The sequence below is a fragment of the Leptonychotes weddellii genome, chromosome 4, assembly GCF_054177405.1.
Source record: "Leptonychotes weddellii isolate Sample4059 chromosome 4, ASM5417740v2, whole genome shotgun sequence".
Classification (NCBI taxonomy): Eukaryota; Metazoa; Chordata; class Mammalia; order Carnivora; family Phocidae; genus Leptonychotes; species Leptonychotes weddellii.
In genome coordinates, this window is record NC_138372.1 from 155139809 (window position 1) to 155164605 (window position 24797).

The 24797-nt window shown below is 37.6% G+C and overlaps 1 long non-coding RNA gene across 1 annotated transcript in view; it reads left to right on the top strand.

The window, feature by feature from the left end:
• LOC145720970 (uncharacterized) overlaps positions 1-24797 on the top strand; it is a 181583-nt gene that overhangs the window by 15273 nt on the left and 141513 nt on the right. The window lies entirely within an intron of this gene.

Consider the following 24797-nt stretch of genomic DNA (forward strand, 5'->3'; position numbering starts at 1 on the left):
TGGGTGTTATGCACAAAGAATGAATCATGGAACACTGCATCTAAAACTAATGATGTAATGTATGGGGATTAACATAAGAATTAAAAAAAATTAATAAAGCAGCTTAGTATCTTAAATCTTTTGGAAGAACTGAAAAAAAAAAAATTAACTTCCTCTTATCCTTCAGTTGTGAGCTCAAAGCAAATTTTTCAGGGAAGTCTTCCCTGACCATCCCTACTCTTTTGTCATCCCAACATTCCTTTGTCGTTCTATTAGGCTACGTGTCATTTCTATGTTTAGCTTACTATTTTATCCACAGTACATGTTTAGCATAGAACAGCCCGGTAAGTACTGGAGAAGGAAGTGAATGACCACCACCCACCTGCCTTTTCAGCTGAGAAATTTGAATCTAAAAGCAACATACCTAAGGTCATGTTACCAATAATAGTTTCAGGAGTCAGACTTGAAATTTCAAATTTCAGCATTGCCATGTACTCACTTGGGTGACTTTTCTTTGAGTCTCTGGTTCTCTTTTATTTGTTAAATTCAAATAATAGAACATAAGAGGGTAGCTGTTAAGTTCTACAAGAGATAAAGTATATATAGTGCTTCTGTACTCAATATACTCTGAATAAACCCATCCATGTCTTTTAAGTCTGTTAGCTGGACTACTGATTCTAGTCTATGAAATTATTTCTATCTTGTTCAAAGACATTGGTATCTCTTCCTAGACATGGAAAATCTGAAGCGAAAGGAAAGTCAGTGCTAAATGCAATTATTTTTCTCTTTTCTCCTTTAGCTCATAATGTAGTGACAGAAGAGATTGTGAATGAGACCTTTCGAGGCGATAGAAACAAGCAAAACTAATATTTATTTAGTTTATTTACCATCTTCCTAAATGCCTGGTATAATGTTTGCTGCCTTCTCATTTATTCCAATTAACAAGGACTGTTTAAAAGACAGGCTCAAGGTTGAGATGCAAATGTTCTGGAGAAAATGAAAGATTTCTCATGGTGAAAACAGCCCGAACTCACAGTGGATTTGCTAACGGAGCTATGGGAACAGCCAAGATGGTAGTTAGGGAAGTTGTCTGAAAGGAAAAGAAAAAAAAAAGAAAAAGGAAAAAGAAAACAGATAGAAGAGAAAATAAGCATCAAATATCAAGAGATACTTCACTCCAGTTTCTTGACAATCTTGTGTTTGATCCACCAGGCCACCTGGAGTGCTCTGTAATATTATTTTGTCCAATGTATAATTTATATCCTCTGCATCATATTCCTAAGCTATTAAAGGCGGAACACAGACAAAGGATATTTATAGAAATTCTAGTACTGCAATAGTAAGGGAATATAAAAGTACTATTCTTCAAGGATTCTATTTCAGGCTAAAGATGAGAGCAGGATATTGGAAAACCCGCACATATAGGACTTAACATAAATTATTTAATTCATTTAACTTCAAAACTACTTTAAAATAGCTACATCAGAGGCAGTAATTACACATATTTAAATCTAGCTAGAGATTGCTGATTGAGAATATTGACATGGATAGCAAGATGTTTGTGTATGAGAACAGGCAAGGGAAGGGTAGTAAAAAAGACCTGGGTTCCAATTCTAGCAACACCATTCATTGCATGATGTCTGTGACATTAAGGTTAGGAAATGAAATGTGGGGATAGTAATGCCTACATCATAGGATGGATATGATTAAATAAGATTGAAAATAATATGAGTAATGTCCATATACTAATACCTGTAATATAGTCTATTTCATAAATTCTGTTTTCACCCCTAAAGGCATTTGTTCTTTCTGACTCTTATTTTCTCTGTACTTTTTTTTTTAAACAGGAGGGAAAGGATAAAGTACCTTTGAATACTGAATGGTGTACACTTACCATGCTACTAGAAACCAGAAAGTAAATGTGTTTTGTTTCCTGGCATGGTGCTACTCTCCTCCACTGTACACCTGATTCCTTCCTCCTCCTCTACCTTTACCGCAGCCACTTTAGGGGAAAAAATGATTTGGAGTGAGGCCAAGCTCTCCCTATTCTAAAGGGGACCAAAGGTCATACACACACATTCGAGCATGCTGGTAATCTTCAGGAAGGAAAAGGATTCAAGCCTTTTTTACTCTGCATATGTAGACACCCAAGTCACTTTCTTTCTTTTTTTTGGATCTCTTGTACTGGCTGAAACCTCTATCACAATATTAAATAGAAGTGATAGGACTGAGTATCCTTGTCTTGTTCCTGACGTTCAAGGGAAAGTATTTAGGTTTTTCTCCATTAAAATATGGTAGGAACTGCATGATTTTCATAAATGCCCTTTGGTAGATTAAGGAATGTGTCTCCTATTTCTAGGTTGATGAGTTCAGGAATGGATGTTGAATTTTGATAATTTTTTTTTCTACATTTTTGAGATGATCATATTTTTTTAAATCTGTTAATATGGTTAATTAAATTGACAAAGTTTAAATATTAAGATAGTAAGCCAATCTTGCATTATTAAAATAAAAGCATTTTGATCATGATCTATTATCCTTTTTTTATATGATTTGATTTGAGCTAGGCAAATTGTATTTTTTTTTTAAAGATTTTATTTATTTGACAGAGAGAGACACAGCAAAAGAAGGAACACAAGCAGGGGGAGTGGGAGAGGTTAGAGAAGCAGGCCTCCCGCGGAGCAGGGAGACTGGTGCGGGGCTCAATCCCAGGACCCTGAGATCATGATGGTAGCCAAAGGAAGATGCTTAACGACTGAGCCACCCAGGCACCCCTAGGCAAAACTGTATTAAAATTCTTTGCATTTGGGGGCGCCTGGTTGGCTCAGTTGGTTAAGCCTCCAAGTCTTGGTTTCGGCTCCAGTCATGATCTCAGGGTTGTGAGATCGAGTCCCAAGTGGGACTCTGAGCTCAGCATGGAGTCTGCTTGTCCTTCTCACCTTCCCCCGTCCCTCCCTCCATCCCGGCTCTCCCCTACTCGCACCACTCACACACTTTCTCTCTAAATTAAATAAATCCTAAAAAAAAAAATTTTTTTTAATTTATATTCATGGAAGATACGTCTCTAGTTTATTTTTCTTCTAATTTCTTTGTCTGGTTTTAGTATCAGAACAACACTGACCTCATAGAATGATTTGGGATGTGATCTTTCTTCAAGTTTATGGAAGAATTTTTGCAAAATTGTGTTATTGCTTTCTTAAATACTGGATGTAATTCACTACCAAAACAGCTTGGCCTGGAGTTTTCTTTGTGGGAAGGTTTCTCATTACAACTCAATTCCTTTAATAAATACAATGCTATACAGGTTATCTACATCTTCTTTTATGAATGTTGGTATTTATTGTCTTTCAAATAACTTTTCTATTTCACCTAAGTAGGTGAATTTATTGGCATAAATTTGTACATAATATTCCATCAATATTTTTTATATACATAACATCTGTATTGATGTCCCATTTGTCATTGTAATACTGGTAATAAGTGTCTTCTCCGCTATATGCAATCTAACTAGAGATTTATCAAATTTATTGATATCCTTAAAGAAGCCGTTTTTAATTTTTGATTTGGTTTTGGATTTTTTTCCCTATCATTTGCTGTTGTTTTTTGTTTTCTATTTCACTTATTTCCACTGTAGTCTTTTTAATTTCCTTTATTGCTGACTTTAGATTTTATTTGCTCTTCATTCTAATTTCTTAAGATGGAAGCCAAGGTCGTTGATTTGAAAAGATTTTTTCTTAATAGTAGATATTTAAGGCTACAAATTAATCTCTAATTCTGCTTTAGCAGCATCCTGAACATTTTGACATTTGGTGTTTTCATTTCATTGAGTTCAAAGTACTGAATTTTAAAAATTTCTTTTTTGATCTTTTTTTGGCCCACAAGTTATTATTTGGGAGTGTATTATTTAATTTCCCATGTTTGGGGATTTTTCAGGTATCTTTGTTATTGATTTCTAATTTGGTTTTATTGTGATGAAATAACATATTTTTTACTTGAATTACTTTACCTTTTTTGGGGGGGGTGGGGAAAGGAGCCCAGAATATAGTCTATCTTGGCAAATGTTCTGTGTGCACATCAAAAGAAATATGCAAATGATTTAATTTGAAATTAAATTTTAAATCTATACTCATTTTGGTTTTGTCTTTATTTTCCTGGAGGGAAATCAGAGCAGCCTACAGTGACAAGCAAGGACAGTAGCAAACTCTTTGCTAACTGCATGTCGAGTTTTATTTCCTATAGTTACTGCCCTTCATGTGAGCATTTTTTTTTATTATGTTATGTTAATCACCATACATTACATCATTAGTTTTTGATGTAGTATTCCATGATTCATTGTTTGCATTTTTAATTATCAAACGTAAAAAGTGATTAGAAAAATCAAACTGAGTGCCTGGCTGTCTCAGTCGGAAGAGCATGTGACTCTTGATCTTGGGGTCCTGAGTTTGAGCCCCACATTGGGTGTAGATATTACTTAAATAAATAGATATTTTTAAAAAATCAAACTGAGAGGTTTTGAAACTTTGCAAAGAGATAGTGTAGTACTTCACTGCTTAAATCACCCTGATACTTCCTATTGAATTTAAATTTCACATGACTCATGTAATGCAGTCCTATTAATTATCTTAAAATTTGAAGTCTGTGTGACCTACAGATCTTTCATGATCTTATCTTTTTTTCTCTTGGCATTTGGGCCTTCTGTTTCTTGTACCTACAAAGTTATCTCCTACAGCAAAGCCTTCATACACATTATTTCTTCTGCTGGAATTTTTTTTTCCATGATTATTATATGGCTGGCTTCTTTTCAACATTCAAGTTTCAACTCAAATATTACTTCCCTAAGAAGTCTTTCTTGCCTATGGTAGCTAATGTTGTGGGCTTACCCACTGTGGTAGTCATCAGAATTTTAAGATGCCCCACAATTACCTATAACTTTGTATAATCGACTGTCTTTGAGTATGCATGAGTCCTGTGAATATGTTGGGATATCACTGTCATCATTACGCTATGTTATTTAGCACAAGGAAGTACACAGATGTAATTGTGTCCTTAATAAGTTGAACAGAAATTAATCTAAAGGGCAATTAACTGGAGTGGCCCTGAGCTAATCAGACAGGCCCTTTGAAAGCAAAAGTATCCCTCTGTTTATGTGGAAGAAGCAATCTTTTTGTGAGATTCTATGGTGGGAGTCACGCAGCATGGACCTAAGGGCAGCCTCAAGATGCTGATATTACCTCCAGCCAACAGCCAATAAGGAAACAAGGACCTTAGTCCTACAATTGCAAGGAACTGAATTCTGCCATCAACATGAATGAGCTTGGAAGAATACCCTGAGCACCACATGAGAATGGAACTTCAGTTCACATTCTGATAGCGGCCTGATGAGACCTTGCGCAGATGGCTCCGTTAACGCATGCCCAGACTCCTGACCTAGGAAAACTGTGAGTTGATAAATTGTGCTGCTTTAAATTGCTAAATTCCTGGCAATCTGTTATGCAGAAATAGAGAATAAATACACTCCAGACCACTCTCTATCACACTGCTTTGTTTTATTTTCTTCAGAGCTTAAGACTCTTTGAAATTATCTTATATGTATTTCTTGTTTATTTCAGTTATCTACCCCTAGAATATACATTCTACTAGAAAAGCAATTTTGGTTGTCATTCTGCCAGGTTGATTCTGGCTATTTTGGCTATTTGGGAGGAAGACTGGAGAGAACTATAAATCTGTTTCTGTTTTGCTGTTTAAAAAAAGAGAAGCTAACATACACTGTGTAATATTGAAATTTTCTCAGTGGGACAAAATAATCTTTCTTTGGTATTCTTCAATTTACTAAATAATTAAATATGAAAGAAAGACTAAAAATTCTTGAAAATGAGAGAAGCACCAAGCCAAAATTTCACATAAATCAGAGGCATGCAGCTCTGTTATTTTTCAAATAATACAATTGTTATGGAAGCCCTGCAACATTGCAGCACAGAATTTTATTTTGCATAATGAATTTCTCTCTCTCTCTCTCTCTCTCTCTCTTTTTTTGGATTTCATCCTCTGTAGTTATTGTGACCACATGTGGTGCTGGTGCCAGAACATTCCTCCCTTGTATGTTTCATGCCCAATATGATCCTCCTATTCAGGGCTCCCAGCAGATTCTGTCTGTTTTGTGAATTCTTGCTATTGTTATCCTGGAAAGGTAATCAGCAACTGCCTGTGCCAAAGAGGAGGGAGAGAGAGAGCTACATCATTGTCCTTTGTACTCTTACGGGAAGAACCCAACTATGGCGCACTCTTTACTTTTTACTGAACTAGCAAGTGAAAAATATATTGTTCATTGTTTTTAATCACCATATTTTCAGGTAATCTATTCCCTTGGGTAAAAATTCTTCAAGCCTAGAACTTTGTGGCCTACTATACTCAGGTTCAAAGTCTTAGAACTAAACAAAGAAATGTTGCATTTCTTACCACCTTGAATTCAAATGTGTTGCAACATCCGGGCTATGTTCTTCCTGTCTAATGTTTGTGGCTGTTAACAACTGTAAAATTCTGTAATCAGCAAGCTCACCCTCAAATCCTAGGTCTTTATAAGGTCACCGATTATTTTGGATGAACATGTCAGCTGGTCAATCTGTTGAAATTTCTAAATCCCAAACCGTCCATTTAAACCAGTTTCAATAATATCATCTGAATCTTGAAAGCCAAGATTTAAAACCTGGCTAATAGTTTCAGATATATGTGTGGAAGTATTAATCAGTATCTCTTTCATATGAGTTAAAGAATTCCAGAGCTCACCCTCTTCAAAAGAAATATGTCTCCCACTGATCCTCATTGGCACCTAAAATTTTATCATTGAATCAAAAAAAAATTGTGCTCAAGATTTACTGCTTACAAAATGATGAAGGTAATATACAAAATCTCTCATATATTGCTTTTTTGTTCCCTGAAACAGAAATGCAGTTTAACCTGGTAGGCAGAAAAGCATATTGGGAAGGGAATAGCTAGGGAGTCCTGGTTTAAATCTTGCCTCTATCTCTTATTAGCACAGTCTTGAAAACTTCTGGGCCAGAGTATCCTCAAATGTTAAAACCAAATACAATAACACTTATCTTACTAGACTATCAAAAATATATCAGATATCATAAGACAAAGACCAAAACCAAATACGATTATTAGTAGCTATTATTATTATTATTTTAGGTGACCTGCTAAGGCATTTATTGAGTATCTTCTATATGCAGTTCACTAGAGAGACACGAAAATGGAATGGGTTTATTTTATGTGTCTTCCAGGACAAAATTAAGAATCAAATAAGGAAACTCTAGGAAGGGACAAAGTTCACTTCATTCCAAAGAAAGGAAAAAATAAATTACTACTTATCTGTGAAAATGAATACAGGGAAACATCACTAAAATGGAGTTGGGAGGCCAGAAAGGGGGAACTCTCCTGTCCTACCATTTGTTGTCAATGGCAGATCTCAGCTGGAGGAGACATACCTTGTAAATTGATACTACTTGATGGCCCCAGCCAGAGGAAGAAAGGTTTTCTCCCCTGGCAGCAGCCCAGTGGATGGATGAGAGATTGTCACAACTCAGCTAAAGAAAAGCCACTACACTTCGAACTCTCACTTTAGTCCAATGGCCTTTTTGTTTATAACAGCCCTTCCAAACTCCCCCTTTCCTCTATAAAAGAGTGTTGCTCTCCTTTGTTCTCAGGCCTGCCTGTGGTTTTGCCATAGCTTGCTTATCCCTGACTGCAATTCTCTGCTATTCCTTAATAAACATTTTGCTGGTAAAATAACTGACAATTTTATTTTTAAGGTTAACAAATCATGTTAGTATTGTTGTTGCTATTATTTATTGACTGACTGCTTCCTATAGGCAAGATACCATGCTAATTGCTTTCATGTATTGTCAACCCCATAGTTTTTCCTATTTTATGGCAAAACATATTGACCAAGGTTAAAAAGAGCTATAGAGCTATGATTTGACCACAGGTATGTCAGATTACAGAGAGGATAACAAATGGGACCTATAGGACTGCTGACTTGTAAGTACGATGTAATTCTCAATTAGACTTTGCATAACTTCACTTAAATTGCTAAAGATTTATTAAAGTACATAGAGTCTGGAATAGTTATCATGGAGGTCTTACCCGATACTGTGACATTTATTTCACATGGACATTTGGAGAACTTTGAGGATGTCAAATAACATAGTTGTAAAATTTGAAGAGTATTTTGGAATATTATGATTTGTAATAAGAAAGATATAGTTAGTCTTTGTCCCCTATTCTGGCACAGAGCTCTCCAAACCCTTGTAATTTCCTAAGTGGTGGGAGAAATAAAGTGTCTTTTGTCATATTAATGAGGTGACTTTTGGAAAGCACCTAAGGATGGGGGCTGGTGTCAGTGGAATCCATACACATGATTAGAGGGTTGGAACTTTCAGTCCCACCCCACTGACCTCCGGAAAGGGGAAGGGAGGCTGGAGATTAAATCAATTGCCATTGGCCAATGATAAAATCAATCATGCCTGTGTAATGAAGCCTCCATTAAAAACCCAAAAGGACGAGGTTCAGAGAGCTTGAGTTGGTGAACACATGGAGATGGGAGAGAGTAGTGTGCCTAGAAGAGGGCATGGTAGTTCTGTTCCTCTTCCCACATTCCTTGCTCTATGCCTCTCTTTCATCTAGCTGTTCTGAGTTTCTTCCTCTTATAATAAACTGGTATAATAAGTAAACTGTTTCTCTGAATTCTGTGAGCCACTCCAGAAAATTAATCCAACCTAAGGGTGTGGGGTGCGGATCTTATAGGACCGAACCCTCAGTCTGTAGAATCTGATGCCATGTGGGTAGTGTCAGAATTGAGCTGAATTCTCAGACATGTTGCTGGTATCTGAGAATTGCTTGTTGTAGGTATTGGAAAACTCCCTCCTCCAGGTTGGAATTGGGTCTCAGACATCAAAAGAATTTGCAAAACTGAAAACAGTAAGAGAAGGGCATAGTTGTGGATTAGAAGATCACCACAACATCACAAATAGTTATGAATCCATGTTCAATAAAAGCATCCCATGAATGACATAGAAAGGTATGAATGACTTTACAAGAATTATACCCATAATAAGCCTCTAATTGCTGCTGATGGTAGTGGTAATGGCTAAGCAATTTAAACCAACATGACCTAATAAAATTAAATGAATTTATTTGCACATCTATGTATCTATCTAGTCATCATCTCAGGGTGCCGCAATCCTATACGAATGTCAAAGACTGGGGCTGATTCTGTCCAGCAAGTATTTTAGTTAACCCTCACTCAAACTTTATCCAAAGAGGGCAAGATATCATCCTACAAGGCTTTTTTCATTTGTTATTCAAATTTGACCTGCACAGTTCTGGCTACAAAGGTTAAACTTGAGTGAGACAGCTTGGGTACTTTTCTTGGTAGATCTTGTAAGGTTTTGCACACCTGAGTAGATTGGGCAACTGCCCGAGGAGTATGGCTTTCAGGACACCAACATGAACTCATGTCCTGCAGACAGCCTTCCAGTCTTCTGAAATGGTGGCACTGGGCTTGTATCAATGGAACTTTAATTTTTAGGTCAAGGTGCTAATTCTAGTAAAGAGAGATTGGCTGGATTGTTCTGGTCACAAAGATTTCATTGTGAGTTTCTGTTCCTTTTTTAAAACAAGTTTTGATAAGAGGAAATCAAAAATCTTTAATGGGGAGGAGTGAAGTGGAAGAAGGAAATTAGGACTTTCAGAATGTGGGTAGATGTTACAAAACAGGCATTTAGTAGAAAGAGGATACTTAAATCAGACAGCAATCTATTCAATTTAAGGATTCAGTAGAGCTAAAATCCTTGAATTTTAACATTTCTTTGAGCTAGATAACAATGTCTAACAAATGAAAATTTTCATACCTTTAAAATAGGTAAATAAGTAATAATCATACAATAAGTAAATAAGTAATAATCATACATCATTGAATTTGTGGAGTTCAAATGAGATAAGTTTATGAAAATTGTTTTCTACAAATGTTGTTTATCCTGCCTTAACCAAAATAATTTATTTTCTTCTCAAATTTGCCGAAGTCCCAGAAATTATCCTTGTGGGTCTTATATTCTTTTGAACATAATTAATTTTAATTAGGTTATTGATTTTATATTTATCATTATTATAGATGTATTTATCATGTTTTCAATGTTAAAATTATTTTTATTGCTATCATTTAATTACTAAACATTTATTGGTTCTATTACTAGGTATTATTGCAGTTGTATGTGAGTTTAGAAATGTGAGAACAACACATCAAATGATGTTTTGGAAAAATGTGTTTTAGCTTGATGATCAGGTATTGATAATAACTGAGTAATCCTCTGAAGGTTTACATTTGATACTTAACAAAAAATGAATCTAGCATGTGTTGTTCTCCCAGTATGACATTTTTTTTGGCATGATCTGTGAAAATTTATGAAGTCATGCAATTTTAGATAAATCTGAAAGACACTTGGGGAAACATTTAGTGTAACCCCTCAATTAATAGGCGAAGGAACCAAGGCCCCGTATTTATATTGTCTATTACCCAAGTTACAAAATAGAATATGTAGTTTGATGTGTACTTATATACATATAATCATAGATAATAATCAGAAAGACAATACACAACATGTCAGTTGACCACAGGCTGTCATCGGGAACACTCTTCCCCACTCCTCCCTTCCACTCTTAAACAGTAAACCTCTCCTTATTTAAAGTTTCTGCTCAGTTGCTTTTCCTTAGAGAAGCTGTCCCTGTGTATGTCTAATATACACTCCCTTACTTGGTTGAATGAATGGAATGGAATGTATATAGAATGTTTTTAGTATTCAGTTTCACATTTAAAAAAAAAAATTTTTTTGTGGAAAAATCACTTAAATGGAAATCTACCCTCCTAGCAAATACTCAGGTGTACAATATATTATTGTTTACTGCAGGTATAATGTTGTACAGCAGATCACTAGAGCTTAATCATTTTGCTTCAAACACTATGCCCATTGATTATAATTTCACCTTTGCATGTATTATTCTCTCATTAATGTGTGTATCCCCACTAATCCATGTGTTCCAATACCACAAGGGCACTCACTGCCAGATGTTTCTCACCATGGAGTTCCCCAGGCTGAACACAAATATTGGCTCATTATATCTGCTCAATAAATATTTATTGAATTAGGAGTAAATAATAAGCAAAATGTAATCCAATGCTATTTTGAAAATAATCCTACAAAAATCCAGAATTTTGAGGGAGATTTTTCTGACTACATTGTTCAGCCTGGTGGTCTTTAGAATCATGTCAGTCCCCAGTTTATTCCTAATCATAAATATTTCTGGAAGAATTCTTAGATACCTGTTCTGCCTGTATCACAGAGTAACCCTGTGTGTGTGTGTGTGTGTGTGTGTGTGTGTGTGTGTGTTGAGAGAGAAAAAAGAGGGAGGGAGGGAAGGTGAGAGAGGGAAAGAGATGAAGGAGAGAAGTAAAGCATTAAGAAGCAGAGATCAACTTGTTACAAAGAAGGGGACAAGTTCAATAAAAGAGAAAATGAGTAACATTTGTGGTGAGACCCTAATATTAAAGACATTAAAATGTAAAGTATGGGGAATATGTGGATAATAGTCATTTTAGCCTCACACTGTATGAATCTATATCTTATATGATAGAGGATGTGATAATACCACTTTTCTAAACATAAAATAACAGTAATAATTGTATTATATTTGAAGTTCACTCTGATGTATGTCCATTCTTTGATTCAAATCTCTATTCTTATTAACCCCATTTCAAAGCAATAAAGTGAGCTTAATAATAATAACTTATGTAGTACTTATTATATGGTCAGGTACTCTTGCTAAAGCATATATGTGTATAAACTTATTCACAAAAAATTCATGATGCAGGTATACTTCTTTTCATTATCCTGAAGTAGGAACTGAGTCCCCGCTGAGCAAGGAGCCCAATGCAGGGCTCGATCTCGGGACCCTGGGATCATGACCTGAGCCAAAGGCAGCCACTTAACCGACTGAGCCACCCAGGTGCCCCAGGATTGAGTCTTAAGTAAACTTATTGTAATGTCATAAAATGACTTGGTTGCTCATCCTGAATTTCCTCTCTGCCTCCTTCCCACTTACTGGGAAATGCAGAATGGGATCAACTGTTGAATCAGCCTCCTTGAATCCAGAAATACGAGCCACATTTTAAGGATCCTTGGATAACATTGTGGAGTAGAACAATTCACCTACATTTGACCACCCACCTAATTTTGGGTTGTTACATCTGAGGGAAAGAAATGTTTATCTTATTTAAGCCACTGTAACTGGTAGTGAATTTATTACAGGACATTACCCTGTGCTCTAACAGCAAACAAACAAACATGCCTTCTACCCAGTATTTTGGGGATAGGTAGAAAGTTCTTGAACCAGGTAGAACTGAGCTAAAGTTTCAGATAGAAGAAAACCCTCACGAGCAGTATCATGGTCTTGTCACAACAGCAAAATCATGGCTTCCCATTTCTGCAAGGAAGAGATATATACTCTATTAAATGTGCCATATCTCAGAATCTCAATGCTGTAGGCCAATGTATCTAATATTGTCATCATGTGAATAGATCCATCTGCTGAAATAGATTAAAATGGACCAAGATCTTGAGCCTGATGTATAAAAACAATGCCAATTTTTGAATTTACAATAAGAAATGATTGTCATACAATCAGATAGTCAAGTTCATGTAACCAATTTATTTTCTTCATGTAGTCAAGATGAACGGGATGCCAAATTATAATCAGAAGCTACTGCACAGTTTTATGAGAACTGGATATACTGAAAGCCTATATAAGCAGCCCCTTGAGTCCCTGTAGGCAGATGCACACAGGAAGCCAAATCTCAATCAGAGGTTGCTTCATGACCACGGACGGACTCAGATGTGAGGAGTTCGATGATTCAGACGTCACATGGTGCAACTTACAGCCGTGATTCTCTTGGCAATGGGAACAGCTATGCTCTTGCACATCTTTAGCTAAGCTCACTCTCATAATGGTAAGCCATTTCCATCTGCGTTTCCAGATTCGGAGTGGCTTTATCATGAGGATCAGTAAAACTCAAAATCAAAACAAAGGCTAAGGGTTCTATCCACGTCTACCCTATTTGTTTCCACTTGGTGTGTTTGCCTCATTTTCCTGTGATTCTTCTTCTGAACCACTTAGTCTGTTTTTAGCCCTGTGACTACATTTCTTTGAACTAACTTGCCATGCTTTTGCTGCAGTCAAGTTAGTTGATTTACTGCTAAGTTTTCAAAGGGCAATCTTGTTTCAAACATTTCTACATTGTGAGGGCCCATAATTAGAGCTTTCTGTTACTAACAATAAAAGAAACTTTTTCCAAAGTTACTTTTTAAAAGAGAAATATTAAGGTCAAGTACTATAGATTATCAAAATTTTATCACCCCTTCTTTTGTCTACTCTGAGATTTAACTTTGTTTTTAGCTTCTTACGGCATTCAACCATATATTGCTTTATAATTTGGTAATTTTTATACCTTTATAGTTCACACTTCAGGTTGCAAAGTGGCTTAGGGAATTAGCTATTTGTGATTCATCATTGTGGTCATTTCAACACTTAGGACAATGTTTTACAAAGATAGGCTCAATCAGCATTTGAATAATTGATTCAGTTAAAAATTAATGACAACAATTGAGATGAAAAGAGTGCTAAGGTCTTTTTGTCCATAGCTAGTGGGATTTGGCTAACACCTTGACAATATTTCTTAGTCAATACACATCACTTTATATAAAACACTTTACATTCCTCAGAAGATAATAAATTCATATGATTATACATTGCATCATCATATGCTAACATTACCACCATGATAATAACCTAAAATGTGCGCTTAAAATATGCATTATTTCAATTATTTTCCTCAAATGTTCTGAGGTGCCAGTAGTAGTTACCCCTCTTTTTTTAAAATTTTATTTTATTATGTTAATCACCATACATTACATCATTAGTTTGTGATGTAGTGTTCCATGATTCATTGTTTGTGTATAACACCCAGTGCTCCATTCAGTACGTGCCCTCTTTAATACGCATCACCAGGCTAACCCATCCCCCCACCCCTCTCCCCTCTAGAACCCTCAGTTTGTTTCTCAGAGTCCATAGTCTCTCATGGTTCGTCTCCCCCTCCGATTTCCCCCCTTCATTTTTCCCTTCCTGCTATCTTCTTCTTCTTCTTTTTTTTAACATATATTATTTGTTTCAGAGGTACAGGTCTGTGATTCATCAGTCTTACACAATTCACAGCGCTCACCATAGCACATACCCTCCCCAGTGTCTATCACCCAGCCACCCCATCCCTCCCACCCCCCACTATTCCTCTTCTCAGAGACAGAAACCAAGGCATAGAAAGAAGTCACTCATGGTCCCCTGTTATTTCTGAAATCAAATTTCGTACCCGATGAGATGACATAGCCTACGCTTCTAACTCCGCGCTAGCCGCCTGCCTCCTGGGTTTTCAGAGATGATCTCGTTTAATCTCCTCACTCATAGATATGAGGTAGTTAATGAGATAAAAAAGATGATGGTGTTCTCCCATAGTTATGGCTTAAGTAAAGGGTTTGGTGATTTGTGTGGGTAGGGAGGCATCATAGATCAGTTGGGCAGTTCTTCTGTTCAGTCTTTATATCATATTCTTCTACCTCTGCTCTGTCTGCTATTGCTTATTCTGCTCTCTGTTCTTTCTTGTAAAATATCAGCATCCGCCATGGCTCAGTCCTCCATCATATCTTCTACTCAACACACCTGCCTTTGCCTCACTTGCCTGGCTTATCTCTCTAACTCTCTCTCTGTTCACCATCTTTGGATTTATTTAGTTCCTTGCTAGACACACACACACACACACACACACACACACACACACACTTTCCATTACAAGGCTTTTCCATAGTCTCAGCTCAAATTGGGTTTTTCCCAGGAAGCTCTTTCTGACCCCTCTCTGCCATATGATCTCAGCATTTTCTTTTTCACAGCACTTATTTCAGTGTAATGTAATGTAATGTAAAGTAACGATTTATTTATTTGTTTACAGGTGAAAGAGATGCCAGTTCCCTGGCTGTCCCCAAGTCCCCTGGAATAATAGCATCATAATTTTCTCTAATATTTAAGTACAAATGGGCTGAACTTTCACTCCTCACACATGGAAGTCCAGACTATTCCAAATATTTTAGGAATTAATAGGGAACTGAAATTTCTCTCCATCACTTCTGTGCACAAATCCCTATGATGGCGGCATGCAAGTTATATGCAGTCTTGCTACCTAAACCTTTGGACACGTTTTTAACCCCTCCTTGCTCCCCATAGGTTATGACCCTTATTCTTTTACTGAACAGAGCAAAAGTGTTTCACAGTTGCCTCAAAAGTTGGGGGCACTGATAGTGGTGGTGATAGTGGGTGGAGTGGTTTCACATTCCAGCACAGCAAATTAAATATGCTCTTGGAATCACCTACTAGAAACACTTAGTAAGCATTACAAAAATCCTGTTCGGGTCTCACCCAACCAATGAAATCGGACGTTCTGGTGGTGGAGCATCAGCTTTTGTTTTTGTTGTTGTTTTAATTTACCTAAGTTATTTTGATATGCAGCTGGGTTTGAGAATCACTGAGTAAGTCCATTAAATCACTCTAAGGACCTGATTTTTCATACTAAGAAAGTTCATCAAGATATTTTTGTAAATAAACACAGTCTCCCCTGACTTCCTGGCTTTAATAAAAAACATTCTTTCCACTATACTAGGTTGATTTATTATTTCATTTCTATTTCTTTTGCTAGATTCTAAGCTCCATGAGGACAGGATTAAAATAATTGTCTTGTTCATTACTGTTTCCCAGGAAGAAAAAAATCCCACAGTGCCTGAGACATATTAGTCACCCAATAAACATTTGTTGAGTGAGTCAATGAATTTACAGTTTCAGAAAATTTGTGATAGAATATTTATCCATTTGAAAATTGATGTGGAAAGAATTAAAAATATATATTTACTGATATTATATTAGTAGCTAATATTTTTATTAAAAAAATGCTTCCTTAGGAGTTTAGGAATATAAATTTGCATTACGAGTAACTTTGATTTCTCATAAAATTATCCTACTAGCTTATTAAATTTAATTGCAGGCAAGGAATTGGAGAGGAAATAAACTGCCTTTAATCTTCCAGTCTTTCAAACACTGACTCTAAAGTGACTGGAATAAGAAAAAGAATTTCAGACAGTGGGGGATATTATCAAATATATTTTCCCAACAGGAAACAGGGCAAACAGATTTGGGGACTTTAGCAGGAAGCCTCTAGCAAAGATCTGCTGCCATATGAGAACTGAGAAAGAGGACAGTGGGTCAACCTTTGTCTGATACTTGTATGGATCTTCTTAAAAGTGGGGGAGGGGAATGGGCTTTTTCCACAGCTGAATTCCAGATGTATCCAAAGGAACACATTTTACGCTCACTGATGTCAACTGTCTCCTGACTCCTTCGCTAATTATTACAGATTGGGCATTGTAAACCCATGTCAATTCAGGCAACAATTCTCAATGTTTTTGGTGTATGGTGCCAGTCTGATCTCTGCTTCATAGCTTAATAATAGCAACAATAAAAAATAGTGCCACGTAATGAGCGCCTACTGTTTGGCATGTCTTTGCATACATTATCTATTGTAACATCACAGCTAAACCTGGCAATTACCATCAACATTTTACAGACGAAACCAAGGACCAGAAGGTATAAAGAGGTTGCTCGTGTTCAGAGTTAGTAAACAGTTCAATAGCTTCTCAGACTGAGGGTTTCTTTATAGCAGTGTTTCCTGCCAAACCTAGGAAAGAAATCCTTAAAGAATGAAGGTCGGGATTAAATGTGAACATGCTAATTTCAGTTCTTCTTTCCAGTGCCCTGGTCTACATAGTGTCCAAACAACAGCTCCGTTCAGGCCAGCTTTTGGACAATTGAGCTCTCCAGTTAACTGACTAGCCCACAAATAAGTGAATTGTCAGTTTGCTCTTTTAGAGTCAAAACATATGATTTATTAAAAACACACCCATGGTTTTGTTGGTCTCAGCATTGCAGTTGAGTACAATTATTAAATAAATTAGTGCTCTAATGGCTTTTGTGACTTCTACATCTTATTCGGTCTACTTTACGGTACTTTGGAGATTTAATGGTTAAAAAATATATATTTATCTTGTCCAGCCAAAAACATGTTTCCTAACCCACTATCTAAGAAAGGTTTCAGACATAAGAGGCAGGGAGATGGCCAATTCAAGCCTTCTTCCAGATGTTTGTGTTTTGAGACAGCCAGTGCTATTTACCAGCTGGAATGTAATTGGATTTGGGAAAGGATAATTTCCACCATGAAACTTGAATAACTCATTACTTTAGCCTTCAAGACAAGATCCCTGGTAGAGATCTAATCCCAAAACTCTAGAAGAAAAACAAAAAACAAAAAACAAAACAAAACAAAACAACCAAACAGCCTTCCAAAAGGAAGATGTAGGAACTGTAGTACACTGGAGGTTTGGTTTCTCAAAGACAGTGATGCTGAAGGATCGATCAGTGAGACACAGAAAATACCTTATGCTGTGATGGTACTCAAGCTGTGACGGACAGTTGTTATTTTCACACCGTAATGTCCACAATATGAGTCTCTGCCTGGCTGCTAGTCTTTGCTCACACTGCTTTCCCAAACCACAGCAAGTTCAGTCTAACTTTCAGGATTGACCTGGGCCGAGTCCTTAGGGATCTTCTAACTCAAGACAGAACCAATGTAACTAGTATTCTAGGGCTCAGCCTCAAGCACTGACTGTGTACCCAGTTCAACCCTATATCTGAGATGTGGACCACATTTGTACCTCCTATTTGGTAACCAGATCGCTGTTTTGTTCCTTGTACTTTGCTTTTTTTATTTGAGGTCCCATACCGCTGAAACTGGGATCCAAAATTATTCTTTTAAAGCCAGTTGCTAGAAACTAACATTCTGGCCTCAGCTCCTTGCCTTTATGCTTGTGGGATTTTTACTCAGTTGCAGAGTTTTGCTAATACCTACTCACTACCTAGACGCCTATCACTTGCTCTGAATTCCTATCCCCTCAGTAAGCCTCTATATCTATTTCTTCCAACCCCTATCTCATAATAAATGCTTCTGGAATACCATTTCTCATTAATTTTTTTTTTTTGCATTTGGGGTTATATGGATGGATTGGACTTCCTTCTGCTCACTCATCTCTCCCAGAGCATTTCTGTTTGCCCCATTTCATTGCATCACTAAACTTTGTGCAGACCTGTGACACACAGGATCCCATAAATCCTAGCTGCTGAATATGCACACAAATATCCCTTTCTGGTCACTGTGTGGGATTGCATAACCCCACATGCCATATAGCACTGCTGGCAAATTTTCTCGCAGGAACAATTCCTCTTCCTGGAAATAATCACAACCAGAAGTATTAAATTTTGCAACACCCTGGGAAACCACTTGAATTATTCTGGGAGAGTAAGGAAGATATCAAGTGTCAGTTCTGGAATCAACTTTTGTTAGAGTAAGAAAACTGTGTTTGTGCTATCTTGATCACAGAAATCAAGATTTTTTGAAAAAAATACATGTGCTTATATTGCTTTATATATTTAGGTGTACAGTGCCTAAATTTCCCATTTCAAATTGTGAGTTTATCTGAGCAACGGAACTGCTTTTCCAGAGGTTTTTAAAATTAAGATAGGTTCTCATTATTTGGGATTCAGCTCAAAAGCAAAATTCTACCCAAATTTCTGGCTCCATATCAAATGCTGAATCTCTAGGCTGCATTTTGTGGTGTCCATTTTGGCTCCTAGAGGCCTATTTTACATAAAGCATTTATCATTAAAATTATAAGAATTATAAGTAAATATATGTATATAGAGAACACATGTATGTATGCACACATGTGTATATTCACATGACATTTTACAAAATGCATTGGCATGTAATGTTTCATTAAGTCTCAATGTACATTGTAAATTAAATACTATCTCCATTTTATAGATGCAGAAGCAGAACGTTTTTTTTTTTTTTTTACAATTTTATTTATGAGAGACAGAGAGGAAAATACGAGCTGGGGGAGGGGCACACGGAGGAGGAGAGCTGAGCAGACTCTGTGCTGAGCACAGAGCCCAACATGGTGCTCAATCTCACGACCCTAAAATCGTGACCTGAGCTGAAACCAAGAGTGGGTCACTCAACCAACTGAGCCACCCAGCGATCCCAGACGCAGAAATCTCAAGTGAGTTGATTAAAACCTCTAGCAAAACCTTGAGCTGACTTTAGGTCCTGTGGTTCCAAATCTCCCACTGTTTCACCAGGTCTCACTCACCAAGCTCACTGCCTTAGTCATCACCCCTCCCTGTGTTGGGTACCAATTTGAAGTATGTCATTCTTTGATATGTATGCCAAAAAGGGAAGACACAGACCACAATTTTAACAAAGCATCCAGACTGGTAAGTTGTAATATTTTATGTCACTTATCCTTGAAGAAAAAATTATTGACTCCCTAGATAACCTAGCATAGAAAATTGTATCATTTCCTCTTACCTAGAATGGGAGAGGAAAGTAGCAAACTCATTAAAACCTGTCCTTGAAAATCAAGGATTGATATTTCGTTCCTTTATTCATTTAGCCAAACAACACATTTTGATTAAGCATCTCAATGGAAATTGAGAATACAAAGATAAGAAAAAGACAGTGCCTACTCTGAAGCTGCTCACAATTTCGTGTGAAGGCTGAAAATGGTTTTAATAGAAGTATCTGCAGAAGGTTATGCCGACTTAGGGAGGGAGATTCCACTCTACTTTTGAAAGCATAAAAAGCCCTTATTGAGTAAAAAGTCACTTAAAGAAGGCAAAGGAGAAAAATATACATCTGTTAAGTGAGGAATTCAGATTGAAGTAAGTCCATATAGTAAGCCTTAAAATAATGAAATTTTTATAAAGAGTATTCTGGAATTAATGTGCTTTGGAGAAAGAAGGGTTATACATGAGTCCGGATGTTAACGTAGGACCATTCTAAGAAGAATCACAGATATCACTCTGAAATATTTCTACCTATTCCATACACAGTTGGGCGCCCTCCAAGGTTTATAAACAGAAGCATGGAAGGAGGGCGCCTGGGTGGCTCAGTCGGTTAAGCGACTGCCTTCGGCTCAGGTCATGATCCTGGAGTCCTGGGATCGAGTCCCGCATCGGGCTCCCTGCTCAGCGGGGAGTCTGCTTCTCCCTCTGACCCTCCTCCCTCTCGTGCTCTCTGTCTCTCATTCTCTCTCACAAAGAAATAAATAAAATCTTTAAAAAAAAAAAAAAAAGAAGCATGGAAGGAGATCCTGAAATCCCCTGGCCAACTCCCTGAATTGGATTTCCCTCAAAAGCAGAGCCTGAGACAAACATTTTGGTTCAAGCAAGATTTGGGATGCAAAACTCAGGAATCAAGGTGAGAGAATGGGGAGGGGAGATATGTAAAGCGGAAAAGCCAGTAGCAGATGTCAAAATGAGCGGCTTATCACTGTGACATCTAGGGCTCAGTTCGGCTTCAGATTTACTGGGAGATACAGAATACACAGATAGTGTTGCCCTATCAACCATGAGGAATCTGGGATATTCATCCACATACTCTTCTCCGTTCATGGAGGATAAATCCAGAACTTCTGGCCTGACCTATACTAGAGCATTCCCATGTGAAAAAGCCTTTAGGTGAAAAGATAAATACTAGCTCTTAGGGAAGCCTAAATTGGGCCTAGTTTGGTAGGATTAGAAAGAAAATCCTGTGGGCTTTTTTTTTTTTTCCTTGTCCTACAAAGTGTGAAACTAGCCTATTCTATCCAGGAGGCATCAGCAGAGACCCCCTTGAGGGGGCTGTGAGTTTTATGTCATTAGGGTTTTCTTTCTCGTCATCTCCTTCCATGAGCCTGCCTCCATGGTAAATCTGAAACATGCCCACGCTGTATGGCCCATGATAGAATCTCGCTGCCTGCTGAGAGGGTCGGCTTTTAAAACCTGGGGTATCCTAATTGCAGCCAACAGGCTTCTTTTGAATGCCTGTGGGGCTTGGGGAAGCAAACTGTGTGGTTGTTATTTGTCCTCCCTGGGATATACAGTATCAAGAAACAAGGCCTACCTTCCATCTCTTTTGTTGTTCCAGATTGCAAATGACATCCTTGTGTGGGATGCATTAAGACCCTTTGTGTCCTGGTATCAGCCGGAGGCCTGCTCAATGTATACCCTGGCAGCTCTCATTATGAGGAATAATAAGCCACATGTTTCCTTAAGATTTGTTATCTTTTCTCACTCAGCCCCAGCCAATGCGTCTGCTGGGCATTTTCTGGGCCCCGCTTTGCTGCAGCAATGTAGAAGGCGAGATAGCAGAACAGCATTTGTATGGGATCCCAGCTGCAAGCCTGACATCTGCTGAGGATTCTGTAACTTTCTTTGAACATAATTAAATACAATCACTAGCCTCTCCCTTGGCCTCCCACCATAAACCCCATTAGGAAAGGAGAAGAGTCTGACATCAAACCTACGTAGAAAATGCTGAACAATGAGACCAATTCAACCTCAATTCATCCATCCATTTTTGCTGAAGAAGCATTTGAATCATTATTGTCCTAAAATTTGCTCTGCTTTTCTTCCTTCCTTCCTTTCTCCTTCCCTCCCTCTCTACCCACCCTTTTCTTTTTCTCTTTTTCTTTCTTTCATTTTTGTGGGCAGAGGGGAGCCTACACACTTCAGAAATCTTTACAGCATTTATTTCCTCTCTTTCTTACATCCTTTCCTTAAACAAATATTTATTCAGTACATTCCGGTACCCATGCAAGATAGACAGCTGCCCTTATGTGTTTAAAGTTCTCATTTAAAACAAGCTCAGAAACACAGAAGCGTGGTTAGTGGGAAAGCCACTGGCCGTGGAGTTACCTGTATCTGTGTGTAAATGCTCCTCAATTATTTGCTATTATTTCACCCCATGGGGCCTCTTTTCCTTATGTGTAAAGTGGTGGACACTAGTTCTTAACCTCACCAGGTTGTTGTGATGTAGAAACTAGTTAATAAACCCCAGCACATAATGCAACACATTATAGCTTTCCTTTGTTCCATTTGTCTCAGATGGTCCTTTGAAAAGGGTTAGACACTCCCTGTGTTCTGAATAAATATATGTTGAAAGAGAGAATGTAGGGCGGTGTGTGTGGCCAGTTTAATATATTCCCAAACTCACAAAAACAAAACATTTCAGAGTCAGAAGGGACTTGGTCCACTCCATATAGACGAGGAAACAACTTGAAGCAATATGCCTCAAGTCATACAGCTAGTTGAGGATCGAGATCTGGCTGACACCCAAGTCTTGTGGCTTCCCTTCAGGGCTCCTTCCCCTCCGTTGCTCTAGAGTCAGTTTGAGAATATGGGCACCCAGTCCAAAGTGGAGTGGATACCATGCTGCTCCGTTCCAATCTCTCCCACGCCGGGATGTATCTGCTACTACACATTTTCTTTTTAAAAAGTGGTGGTAACACAGTCATTTACATTTTTGTGATAGAGAACATCAATTGCTCATGCGGCTGTCTCCCTCCTCCTCTTCTGAGAAAGCTTTCGTGCCACACAGAAGCTGAAAATGATCACTGCTTCCTTTTCTCCCCTCTTCTGAAGCTAAAATATGGTGATGTGATTAACACAGGCTGGTGGTATAGAAGGGGACGTGTTCTGTTACTTACAACTTACAAACTTGTTAAAAAAGGTAACTGAAAATAAGAAAAACAATCCCTACTGTATTTGTTTGCATGTCCTTGCATATATACAAATCTATGTGAGCTCATATACACATACACACAGATACATGGCCACTGCTAAGTAATATTTGAAAACTTTTCCATATGGTATTACTAATTTCCCATACAATTGAAGATTCTCCTACCCCATTAATCTGGCTCCACAATAGTCTAACTTGTGACTAAATGAATGTTTATTTAAGCAACTCCCTCTTGCTGATCATTTAGCCGATTTCCACATTTTATAATATAAATAGCATTTGCAGGACCGTCCGTGAAACCAGAGTTGTCTTTCTTTCCCACAGCATATGAGTTTTCTCAAAACACTGCATTTATAATGGTATTACTTTACTAAAGATCCTGCAAATAGCAAGTCACTTTTATGTAGTTTTACATTTTCCAAGCATTCTTCTTATATTCAATATCTTTTTAACCCTCACAGGGATCTTTTGAAGATGATTGGAGAGCTGTTATTAACTCTATTTTTTTCAGATGAAGAAACTGAGGATGACAGTTTGACTGGCTAAGCTAGTACATGACATGTCATTAGAGGTTTTGTTTAACTCTGAAGTCTAATAGCTTACATCTTTCTTTTCTTCCTATCTCCCTGCCTTTATCCTTGCCCCACCCACTCCCATTTTTTGGACAAAAGAAGTCATTATCTCTGTCCTTGAGGACACTGGAGGAGAAAGGCAAGTAAATTGACATTTACAGTATCTTGTGAAAAATGCAGTCATGATACAATGAAGGAGTGGCTCTTAAACAGGACTGCTATGAAGAGCTTCCTCGGAAAGGTAAAATTTAAGAGGAGATACTTGGTATCAAGCTCATAATTCTCACTAAGGAGTTTAAAGTTCCCTCTAGCCAATTATAACCTCGCTTTATCTCCACTCCTTTGAAATTACAGTATTACATCCCAATAAGGCAGAGTTCCTCCTCGTCACTGGCCATCAACACTTACCCTCACCCTAAACTCCTTGGCTATATCCATCTTCCTTCATGGTGTATACAATCTGTAGTCTTATAAGCGCTTATCCCACTTAATATAATCTTCCAAAACTTCTGTCTCTCTAAATCCTATTCATCACATGGAACCTGCCTCAAGGTTTATGTCTTGCATGAAACTAGAATCAACTCCTTATGGCTGTGCCAAGAAATGCAGCATTCTCAGAGCGTCTTGGAGAAGACTTCATTCTGTAAAATTTTCCATTCTCTTACCACAATTAGATACTAGATTGCCCACTAGAATCAGTTATTGTGACTTGGACCAGGGCTCCAGAGATATTTGGGTATGGTCACTGTCATGAGAAAGTCATTGTCATAGTCCAGGGATAGTGAGATGATAGCCTTCTCAGAAATGACCTTTAGATGTGTCCTTTTACTTCCCTCTTCCATGTTTCTGTCTTTCTGTAGCTTTCTGAGGAAAGTGAGTATTAAACTATAATGGTCTTGCACATTAATTTCTTAATCTCCTCAGAAGCTTAGAATAGCTTCACAACTGAGACAAAATATCAGAAGGCTGAAGCGATGCCACTCGGAGAGGAGATTGAACAAAGCTGGAGAATGGAAGAATGCCCTTCAGATATACAACAAAGAGGCAGCCTGAGAAGGTGTTGATTGACAAAGAAGTCCACTCAATGGGCTTTGCCTTTGGAAGCCACTTCCCCTCGATTCTCAGAGATTTCTGATAATGCTTGGCAACACTGTTGCTGTTGGAAATGGTATTTAGCTTTATGTCAATAGACTTCACTGTAATTAAAATCAGTCAAAGCATTCAGGGGATTTGGGGAACTTTACCATCTTGGCATGAGATCAGTGCACTAGAGAAAAGGCATTTTGGTTGATAGCTAAGCCATACTCCTAGATATATCACTCAAGAACTCAGAATTTTTGGCACTGAAAACAAAAGTACTTAAATATATTGCTGAGGGCAATTTCCATAAACTGAATATGAATTACCAGACCATTATGGAGGGCTCAAAG